An 11,724-nucleotide genomic window follows, 5' to 3' on the forward strand; every position below is an offset into this window, starting at 1 on the left:
TCCTTGACCACAGGGATGTCTTCAAGTTTTAGTTTGCTAACAAGTATTAATCACATGAGCTAAATATGCATGGCAACCCTTGTTGAGTAATCTTCTAGCGTCAATATCAAATATCACACAAGACAGTAAAATTCTACGCTGTCCATTGAATATAATTTCAGGTTGTCCTAGCTGTCTAAACATAACTTTATTTCAAAAACAATCAACTGAAGCTCGATTTGTTGCCAAAAAGTCCATACCCAAGGTAACATCAAAATCATGTATGTCAAGAGGTATTAAATTTGTCTTCATCTCATTCTGCTTTACCTTAATCCCACAATCTCGATATATATTGTTCGCTAATAGTGATTCTCCTACTAGTGTATTCACTACCAAACAACTGCCTAAAAGATCTGGCTTTTGATTCGCATATAAAGCAAATGCAAATGACATAAAAGAATGTGTAGATCCAGGATCGATCAAAATACGATCATTTCTATAAAAAATAGATAACATACCCATGATAACATCTGGTGACTCCTCTGCCACCTGCTGAGTCATAGCAAAAACTTTGCCCTAGGTCTTCGGTTGTCCTGTCTGCCCTTTTGATTTTGTACCACTACCGCTCGCAATATTAGATTGGGCCACACTATTTGCACCTACTCTATTAGCTGAATCATCTCTCTGAGTTTGATTTTGTCTTGTACTACCAGCAATCTGCTGAGGAAACATCCTCTGTACCATGCCACCCTCCTGGAATACAACTGGGCAATTCCTTTTCAGATGCCCTTCTTCGCCATAGCGGAAGCAAACACCAACTCCCTTGAACTTTAAACTCTCCCCAGGATGAGATCTTCCACATAATTGGCAAGAAGAAAATTTGGCACTAGTAGAACTCTCTCCCTATCTCGAAGTAAATGATCTCTGCGAAGAACCTTGAGTATAATTATGATTGGCCAATGATTGATGTACAGTACTGGGATTGAATCTAAGACTCTAACTTCCTCGAAATCGAGATTTGAATTGATCTGAACTGGACACACTAGGTTGAAATCCTCTATTGTCCCTCTGTGGTAGTCTATAGCTAGAAGCACTTGCCATTGTTTGACTAACGCTTGCTCTGAACATTGTTTGTTCTCTACCACTTGGCTTATCAGAAATACTCTTTTCTACTCTCAAAGCTGATTCCACCAATCTGCCAAATACATTCCAGCCTGCAGCTGTTACTACTAGTCGGATTTCTTCCCTTAACCCATTTTCAAATCATCTACATTTATCAATTTTGTTGCTTACCAGAACTTGGGCATACTTTGAAAGTTCAATAAATTTCACCTAATATTCTACAACTGTCATTTGCCCTTGTACTAGTTTCAAAAATTCCTTCTGCCTTGCATCTTCATAGGACTGAGGATAATAGGCATCGTAAAAGATACGACGAAAACCTATCCAAGTAATGATGGAAGGTCTAGATATGTGCTCCGTACCTACTGCCACCAATCATTCACACCCTCCTCTAATAAGAGGTGACAAGACACAACTTCCGATCGTCTAAGCAACCCATAACATCAAATACCCTCTCTATCTTGGTCATCCATGCCTGCGCAACTACAGGATCAGCTATGCCAATGAACACTTTAGCCCCTAGCTTTGTAGCACTTTCAATACTAAAATCTCTGTCAGTATTACGCATAGCAGATGCAACGGCAATAGCAATTTTTTAAACAGCAATAGGATCAGCTCCAATCACATTTCCCTGTCCCCGTTGTTCAGGAGGCTGGTGAACTGATTCATCTACTCTCTCGGGGTCTCTCAGTTCATCTCTATCAGGAGCAATATGAGACTGGGGCAACATATCTTGGAGCCTTCGAGTTTTGCCACCACGAGACATGACTCACCTACGGTTATGGATGACATGCTAAATATCAGAAGGTATGCATATACAATGCAAATCCATGAACTCTAATGCATTCTCTGATACCAAACTGACACACCCCGCCCCGTGTAACACCAGATCCGAACGTGGCATGCGCTGATAATAGATACCAACTAAAAGTCGGACCCATCATCAAGGCTACTACAAATACAATATATCACCTTTTATACATCATTTTTCTAACAAAATTTCGGTATTATCTCCCCTGTAAACAAGACTAACCAACCTGTGATCAATTTAACACAAATCCTAAACTATAGTACAACACAATAAAGATAAGCCGAAATCTCAACCTTTACCAAGAAATAAAATGAAATATACACATGGATATAAAATACATAGTGGGCCTCATAACTATCTACAAGTGATGCAAAATCACATCTAGACATGAACATCCGTCCCAAAACACTGACTACATGTTCTATGAAGTGAGTCGTACTAACAAATTCTGTCGTGTGACTCTAACTCCAAAATCAAAGCTCAACTCCAAAAGATACCCAAATTCTCAACTGCTGCCTGATAAGGAAAAAGTGAAAAAATATATGAATTGATAGCTCGGTTAGTGGAGATGTTCAAAATAAATATACTTTTTTCATTTATACATTTTTATTGAAAATCAAATTCATATCATTTGATAATTCACAAGCTACCATCATGTAATTATAGCCAAAAAGTAAAATATTCACATGAGATCATAAAAAATTGTTTTAAAATCATGATATGAACATCAGTTGATAACCATGCTATAATCTCATCACATCAAACGTGCTGAAAAATTCACCAAAAATGTACCCTCTGACTGAAATATGAAATCCGCCTCTCGAGCTAAGAACTTTTGCCACGGGCCTTTGGCCCCCTCCGTGAACGAAAGCCGATCTCAAAGACATCTCATAATCAATTTTAGAACACGGTTAAGGCCCCTCTGTGAATTATATGTACACAATCAAGACCAATGTCAGGTCAATACCCTCCGTGTAGGACAGAATACGGCCAAGACCCCTCTATGAACTAGAAGAAGTATATAATTATGGGTATTTTTTTTGTTGATCTCAATATTGCATGTCTCACATACCCAACAAATCTCAATATCACATGTCTTACACACCAAGTCACAAATGTGCCATAAATAATCTTTGAGATTCCACATGTATCATACTGAAAGAGATTTCCATAATAACCATGTAATTCGAACACATAATTGCACATATTTTAACAATATACTTAATTTATAAATATTTTAAAAATATTTATATTTTTTCGCTCACAGAACTATGTACGCCAAAATCAACTCGATTAGTAAGCTGTCCCGATATCCGTATCGCCGCCTGAAATATAATATAATTTTTAAATCAACAATTAACTAATTTAAGTAATTTCAATAATTATATAGGCGATACCCAAACTTAATTATTTCACGTTTAGGCGATTTCTAAAGTCTCTTTAATTACTAAAACTAATTTTTCTTTCATTTTACTCAATGTCATAATTTATTACACTTAACCCTTTAATAAAATTTAATTTAATTTAACAATCTAACTATAAAATTAAACATAACTTAACAATAAGTAACATTTTACTTACCTTTCCAAATTGAGGAATTCAAGCCTAATAGTATAGAGGACTTAATTCCTAACACATTGGCGAATTTTTTCTATTTTTTTTCTTCTCTCCTCTTTTTCTCTTTCTTTCTCCCTATTTCTATTTCTTTCTGCGTGTTTGTATGTTATCAAATGGTTTTGGATAGATTTATAATGAATTGATTTGAGTTCCACTGCTTGCCATTTTTTATTTTTTTTTTACTTTTCTTTCCAAACTTAAGATATTACAGGAAGCTCATGATCCAAAAGATTGGAAGTTTATGATTCAGAATTGATTATCGAATTTAGGTAAAAATTTGAATTCTTTATTTTTTATATAACATACACGTGAATATCTAGACGATTTATTTATTGAATTAAAGATTTTTTTTTAATTTCTGAATAATTATCTTCCGCATTCCAACACCCGAACAATAACATCATATTGTTCATCCATATAATAGGAGAAATTTTTTAGAGGCAAAAAAAAAAACAAAAAAAAAAGATTAAAGAATGAGGATGAATTGAGTGAGTTTAGAGAGAGTAGTGAATGAATAGTAACGTATAAAGAAGAATGATTTTGTTGGTTGGGGGGGGGGGAGGAGGAGAACGAGTCTTTGGCTCAGGTATGTATTTGCTTAATCATTGATTACCTGATAATTTGGTAATACTAATTTTGATTTTGAACTTTTAATTTCAGCGTAATCCATCTTCAACTTATATATATCCTCGGGATGATTGTTTAAAGTAATCACCACTTACAAAGCAAATGAAGAGTCGTATTCGTGTGAAATCTACAAGTGTTCATGTTCGTTGATATATAATAATATAGTGAAAGAGAGTATCCTCGCACGAGGAATAAACTTTAAATTTAATTCTATTAGCCCCTTATCAAATTTGAACGGAATGTAGCAAAAGAAATTTGTTTTAATTATATCTTATTAATTATCTAAAGCTATTTTTATTTAAATATGGGGATTATGTGTTGAAATTTCGAAATCACATATTAGTATCCTATTTCCAATTTTCGACCTATGTAATTTAGTATGATTTGTGTATTATTGACAATCGATAATCCAATTTTATTTAACCGTCACTTCCTAGGTAAGTAAAATCTATCCTAAACATGACCCGATCATATTCATATTTCAAATTCATGCATAAAGTAACGCATTTAATTACACGATTATCTAAGTAATTGCACATGTCATATATATTATTCCTAACATCCATTACCCACAAAGTCATATTAATTTTGTAAAGTTTATTACGAACTTTCTAGAACTATAATAAATGACTAATTACCTAATGTAGCAACGTACAAAAGATCAATTAAGAACACAAATAAACTAAACTTGGTCTTTGAATTAAAAATAAATAATAATAAGATTTGTTACGCCTCTTCCAATGAGGCTCTAAGCATCGCCAAATGGTAGCCGCACAATAAGAGAACCTAGGCCCACGCTCCATATTATTTTGCATGTGGCAATTTGGCCGAACCCCTATTAGTTAAACCCCGATGGGGATCTAAGCCCTCATGGATGAGATGAGGTAGGTAAAGGCATCTTAGGGAAGATCTTTATACAAGATTTTGTAACAAGTGGTAATAAGACAACTCACTAAATAGAATGCTCTACTCAATCAACAAGTCAAGTCTAGTCTCACATATCGAATATAAGGTAGCAAATGGTTATAAAATTAAATGCACTAGAACATAAGTCTGACTAATTGATGCCTGTGATGAGGCCCCAGCTGCTAGGATGTGGCCACGTCTCTTCATCTAAAGGTTCTTACTCGCTCTCTTCTACTATAAAAACACACTTGGTGTCATTCCTGGGTAATGCAAATTTAGATTCTCGAGGTATAACTTTGTCATATCAATGTTTTATCCATCACTCCCCAGAGCCGACCCTTTTTTTTACATTGGAGGCTCACGTCTAAAGTCCCACCACTTTCCAACTGACTTGACGGTTGGAGTTTGCGTGGCCTATTCCACCCCTATCGCAGAAGGCCACATGTAGCTAACGATTTGTCCAAATATGCAAGAATTAAGCTTTTGTGAACATGAGAGGTCTTGAAATCTATTTGGCCACGTAGGACATACACTTTCTAGGGTCAACATATTGGCACCGTCTGTGGGAGATCACACTATAACTACGAACATCTTGTGGAAAAAGCGTACAAAGAGTGCCTGAACTTCTTCCTTGAAAAATGTTTTGTTCTTAAATAAAGAGTAGGTGGAAGCTCTAAAGATTTGAAGTTCAACCCAATATCTTTAAGTATTCACACTCCTTGGAAAATTAGTATATTGAGTCTAAGATCTACTTAAAAGGGCCCTCTTTGAAGAACTGAGGCGCTTCCTCACCATGAGTTCAAGCAATGAAGATGCTTCCATTTTCAAAAAGGTTTTGATCTTGTATAAAGAGCAAGTGGAAGCACCAAAGATAGAAGATTTGAAGTTCAACTCAACATCTTATGTACTCACACTCCTTGAAAAAATAGTATTTTAAGGTCAGAATCCAGTCAAAAGACCCTTTCTTTGAATAAAAGAGACGTAAACCCACAATAAGTTCTAGTAATAAAAATAGACATCTAAGGAGATCAAGAAATGTCCCTAAACAAGAAGAGGTCTTCCGGAGTCACCCTTATGCAATAATTCCTCTTCCAAATGCAATGAGATACCCTAGAAAACAGAGAGGCCTACAAAAAAGAAGGCATAAGTGAAAGAAATCCTGAAAATGGAAGGCCCCAAAAAAGGAGTCAATAATCAAATAATCCCTGAAAAATGGAAGCCCCGAAGAAGACGCTACGAGGGAGAATCCCTGAAGAATGGAACAAGTTTGAAGAATTAATAGGCCTCATCCCTGAAACATGGGATTTCACCTCTACACAATTGCTTCAACTTTGTAACAATACTCCAACTCTACAACTATGACTTTTCGAATATAGAGGTCTTGTATTAGCCTATTTAACGGCACTTTTGACATCAACGTCTCTTCTTGGCCTATGCATAAGCGCCTTCCAAGTGTGATAAGTAAAAAAAATCCTAAATTGAAGAAAACCATGCACAGAGAGAGAGAGAGAGAGAGAGAGAGAGAGTGTGAACAAAAAAGTAAACTTGGGGACTAAAGTGTAAGGGTGTCAAGAATTGAAGGACTTTGGATGCAATTTATCAAGGGTATAATTTTATATAAAAGTAAAAAATATGGGGACTAAAATAGATAAAAAGTTAAGGGACCTGGTCAAGAAATTATTGAGGGACTTGAAGGCAATTTTCCATTTCACCTGTAAGTTAAAGCATCCTTCATGAAATGACCCCAAAAGGTGTGGTCGAGATGTCATGAATAAAAGAACCCCCACAAAAGGGAGGTTTCCAAACTGAAGAATGGGTCATATATTTTGACTAAAATATAAAAGATAAAAAGTTAAGGGACCTGGTCTTGAAATTATTGAGGGACTTGAAGCCAATTTTTAGTTTCACCTATGGGTTAAAGCATCCTTCATGAAATGACCCCAAAAGGATGGCCTTTTGGAGATGTCACGAATAAAAGACTCCTTATAAAATGGAGGTCTCCAAACTAAAGAATGGGTCATATTTGAAGAATTATGAAAACTAAAACTTCTTCTAAGTGTGAAGGCCTCCTCTCAACGATGCATGAGCACCTCTACTATCTTTGAATAATGGATGTCTCTAAAAAAGAGGCTATGAATAATAACTCCTGAAGAAGGAAAATCCCTGAAGAAGTGAGGATTCTTGAAAGAAAGGGTCACACTTGATGAATTAATAGGCCTTATCCCTATAACATTGGACTCAATAATTCAAGGCCTTATCCCGCCTATGCATTGGTACTTCTACTATACAAGGCCTCATCTCACTTATGCATCGGTGCCTCCACCATGCAAGGCTTTATCTTAACTATGTATCAGTGTTTTGACTATATAAAACCCCTTCTATAGATGGATTAAACACTATGAAAGAAGCCTTTATAATGAAGAGCTATCCCCTTGTAAGGAGGAAAATAGTGTGATGTATCCCATAGAGAGCCACAACTTGTTACCTTAGAGAATTAACTCCTTTCATGGATGAATCAAGCACCATGGAGGAAGCTCTTCTAAAGAAGAGTCATCCCTTGCAAGGAGGCAAAATAAACTCATCAAGGACAAGTGTAATGTATGTCACAAAGAGCCACAACTTGTTACCTTAGAAGATTAACCCTTCCATGTAATGAAACAAAAACCATGAAGGAAACCCTTGCAATAAAGAACTCTCCCGTTGTAAGGAGATAAAATAGCCTCATCAAGGACAAGTGTGATGCATTCCACAAAGAGCCACAACTTGTTACGTTAGAGGATTAACCCCTTTCATGGATAGATCAAATACCATGAAAGAAGCCCTTACAACGAAGAGCTATCCTCATGTAATGTGATAAAATAGCCTCATCAAGAAAAATTATGATGCATCCCCCAAAGAGCCACAACTTGTTAACTTAGAGGATTAACCCCTCTCATGGATGGACCAAACACCATGGAGAAAGCCTTTGCATGGAAGGGCTATTACCTTGTAAAAAAGTAAAATGGCCTCGAAAGTAGAGGAAAATGGGTTTAAAGGGCCTCGGCCAAGTTATATTCAGCCTTAGCAACAGTTGCCTCTTCCTTATGCAAACGGCTTGGGCCAAGTTCAACTTAGCCTTATCGAGATCTACCTTTTCACTAATGGACTCTCCCTTGTACAAAGGATCTTGCAAAGGGCCTCGACCAAGTTCAATTCAACCTTATCACTGGCTGCCTCTTCGCCTAATGGGCTTTTCCTTATACAAAGGGTCTCGACCAAGTTCAATTCAATCTTATCAACGACTACCTCTTCACGGACTGTCCTTTATACAAATGGTCTTGTAAAGGGCCTCGACCTAGTTCAATTCAATCCTATATACGGCTGCCTCCTCTCCGAATGGGCTCTACCTTATGTAAAGAGCCTTGACCAAGTTCAACTCAAACTTATAAACAGATGCCTCTTTCCTAATGGGCTCTCCTTTATGCAAAGGATCTTGCCCAAGTCCAATTCAACCTTATCATAGGCTTTATCTTCTCCCAAAGGCTTGCATAAATGCAAAAGCTTCGCTTTAATTCAAGTTCGCAAACTGCTTCAAAAATCAATTTGTATTGTACATTCTAAGTCCACTCATTATATTAATATTCATAAATAGACTTGGAGGACTAATGCTACACCTCTTCCAATGAGGCTCTAAGTCGGTCGCACAACAAGAGAACTTAGGCCTGCACTCCACATCATTCTATACATGTGGCAATTGGTTGAACCTATATGGGGAGTCGAGACCTCTAGATGGGGCAAGGTTAATAGAGGTATCTTAGGGAAGATCTTCATACAAGATCTTGTAACAAGTGGGTTGATACGACCCGTCTTGAATCACCATAGTGGACCCGAAATATGACGTGTGTCGATAATAGATGCTGACTAGATGTCAAATTTATCACCAAGGCTGGCTATGAGTTACTTCAAAAAATGCATCAAAATCAAATGCTTATGTAAAACATAATGCGATGGACCCAAATTATTTACTTCCCGCTTCATCAATATGAGTTATAACACTAAAATGTCGTATGGCTCTCATTACGAAATCATTAGGCTCTTCCAGCTAAAAAGAATCAATTGCTACCTGTAGGAAAAATTACGAAAAAATATATATATGAGTTGATAGCTCAGTAAGTGCAGAAGTTCCAAAATATTTATACTTTTTCAATTTTACATTTTTATCAAAATTGAGTTCATATCATTGAATAACTCACAAGATAACATCATATAATTATAGCCAAAACGTAAGACATTCACATACGTCACAAATGTCATCTCAAAATCAAGCTATAAATATCAACTGATAACCATACTATAATCTCATCCTATCAAATAAACTGAAAAATCCACCAAAAATGTACCCTTTGACTGAAATCTGTAATCCGCCTCTCAGGCTGAAAACTTTCGCTATAGGCCTTTGGCCCCCTCCGTGAACGAAAGCCGATCTCAAAGACCTCTCATAATTAATTCTAGAATATGGCCAAGACCCTACTGTGAACTATATGTACACAGTCAAGACCCTTCCATATAGGATAGAATACGGCCAAGGCCCCTCTGTGAACTAGAAGAAATATATAGTCATTGGTACTTTTCTGGTCGATCTCAATATTACATGTCTCACATACCAAACAAATCTCAATATCACATATCTTACATACCAAGTCACAAATGTGCCATAAATAATCTTTATGATCATATATATCATAATAAAAGAAATTTCCATAATAATCATATAATCGAACACATAATTGCACATACTTTGATAATATACTTAATTTATAAATATTTTAAAAATATTTATAGTTTTCCACTCACAGAACTATGTTTGCAAAATCAACTCAGTTGGTAAGCTGTCTCGATATCTGTATCGCCGCCTTTAACTTTGAAGAATTCAAGCCTAATAGTAAAAGAACTTATTTTCTATCATGTTGGTGAAATCTTTCTCTTCTTTTCTTTTTCTTAATCTTCTTCTTCCCTTTTTTTTCTCTATTTTCTCTTCCTTTTTATCTCTGGTTCATTTTCTTTTGAATATATGTTGTGTGTGTTTTTATTGATTTGGATTGTATATATATTCAAATGGGAATGGATTTGTTTTGGGCATTGCCTGCAGCTTTCTTTTTCTTTTTTCTTTTTTTTTTTTTAATTTCTTTTTTTTTGTTTGACAAGTTTGACTTTTTTTTTTTAAAAAAAAAAAAATTTAAGGTATTACATGGATGATGTGACAACTCATTGAATAGAAGGCTCTACTAAATTAACAAAACAAGTATAGTCTTACATGTCAAGCCTAAGACTGCAAATAGTCATAATATTAAATGCACTTGAGCTTAGGCTTGACTGATTGATGCCTATGACAAGAAGCCCCAACTGCAAGGATGAGGTCACGTGTCTTTTCATCCAAAGGTTCTTACTTACCCTCTTCTACTATCAAAGCGCACACTTGGCATCATTTTAGGGTAATGCAAGTCTAGACTCTCAAGTTATAACTTTGCCGTATAACTATTTTATCTATCACTCCCCAGAGCCAACCCCCATTTTCTTACATTGGAGGCTCACATCTAAATTTCTCCCACACTCATATACCTATTTTCTCAACTTACTTGACTATCGGAGTGCTCAGCGTACTCCATCCCATCAAAAAAAGTTGCATGTAGATAACAGATTGTCCAAGTCTTTAGGAATTAGGCTTGCATTAATGTGAGAGACCATAATATCGATTGACCATGTAAAAGGTACACTTTCCGGGGTCAACAAGATTCATCTTTATCCTAGCACAAATGAAATTTAGGCTAGCATTTTTCTAATGTTCTTACAAGAAGAATAATGAAAAGATATTACCTGGAATTTATTTGAATACAAAAAATTGCTTTTTCTTGATCTTCAATTTCAAGCCTTAATTCTTCACCTTCTTGATTTAATTTGCCTTCAAGTCCTTGTTAGGTTTGATCTTCTCTCCAAAAAGATGAATTGGTCCTTTGTTCTTGAAAGATTTTATAACATTGATATGAGAGGCTAGAGAGACGCCTTATGTTTTTCCTATGTTATGTATTTATAGGGACTTGAATTACGTTAGAAATAATGTCCAATTCGTGTTCCAAAATGTGTTTGAATCAAACAAGGAAACTATCTCTTCAACCAGAAACATGCATGGGCAAATTGGTTGCTCACGCATGGTTTTTCAGTTTCAGCCTCGGATTCTGCAGGTTTTGGGGCTGCGAACACAACAAATTACATGATGCAATCGTACCATTTTCACTTTTATGGGACCAGTTGATCCCTAACCTTTTTCTAGGGTGCAAGATAGTCCATTTTCTATGCACTTTTCATCATTTGCCTTCGAACTTCATTCGATTGACTCCATACGGTCTTCAATCATCACTCCTTAGTCCAAATCAACTTTTAAATATTTACAATTTAATCCCTAAATTTTGGACATCACTTTTTTCGTCGATTTTCGTTCATTTCTTTTTAACTTCCAATCATTGAGCCTTACCTAACAAACAAAATATAAAAGAAATTATGTCATAATTCATCAAAAGTACTTCAAAACATCTATATTTAAAAGCCTAGATAAATGTGTAAAGTACACTTATCAACTCATTGTGCTAATGATGTAAAGCTTAGTTGTGCTAAACTTATATTGGCTG

This window comes from Olea europaea, chromosome 15 (assembly GCF_002742605.1).
Source record: "Olea europaea var. sylvestris chromosome 15, O_europaea_v1, whole genome shotgun sequence".
Lineage (NCBI taxonomy): Eukaryota > Viridiplantae > Streptophyta > Magnoliopsida > Lamiales > Oleaceae > Olea > Olea europaea.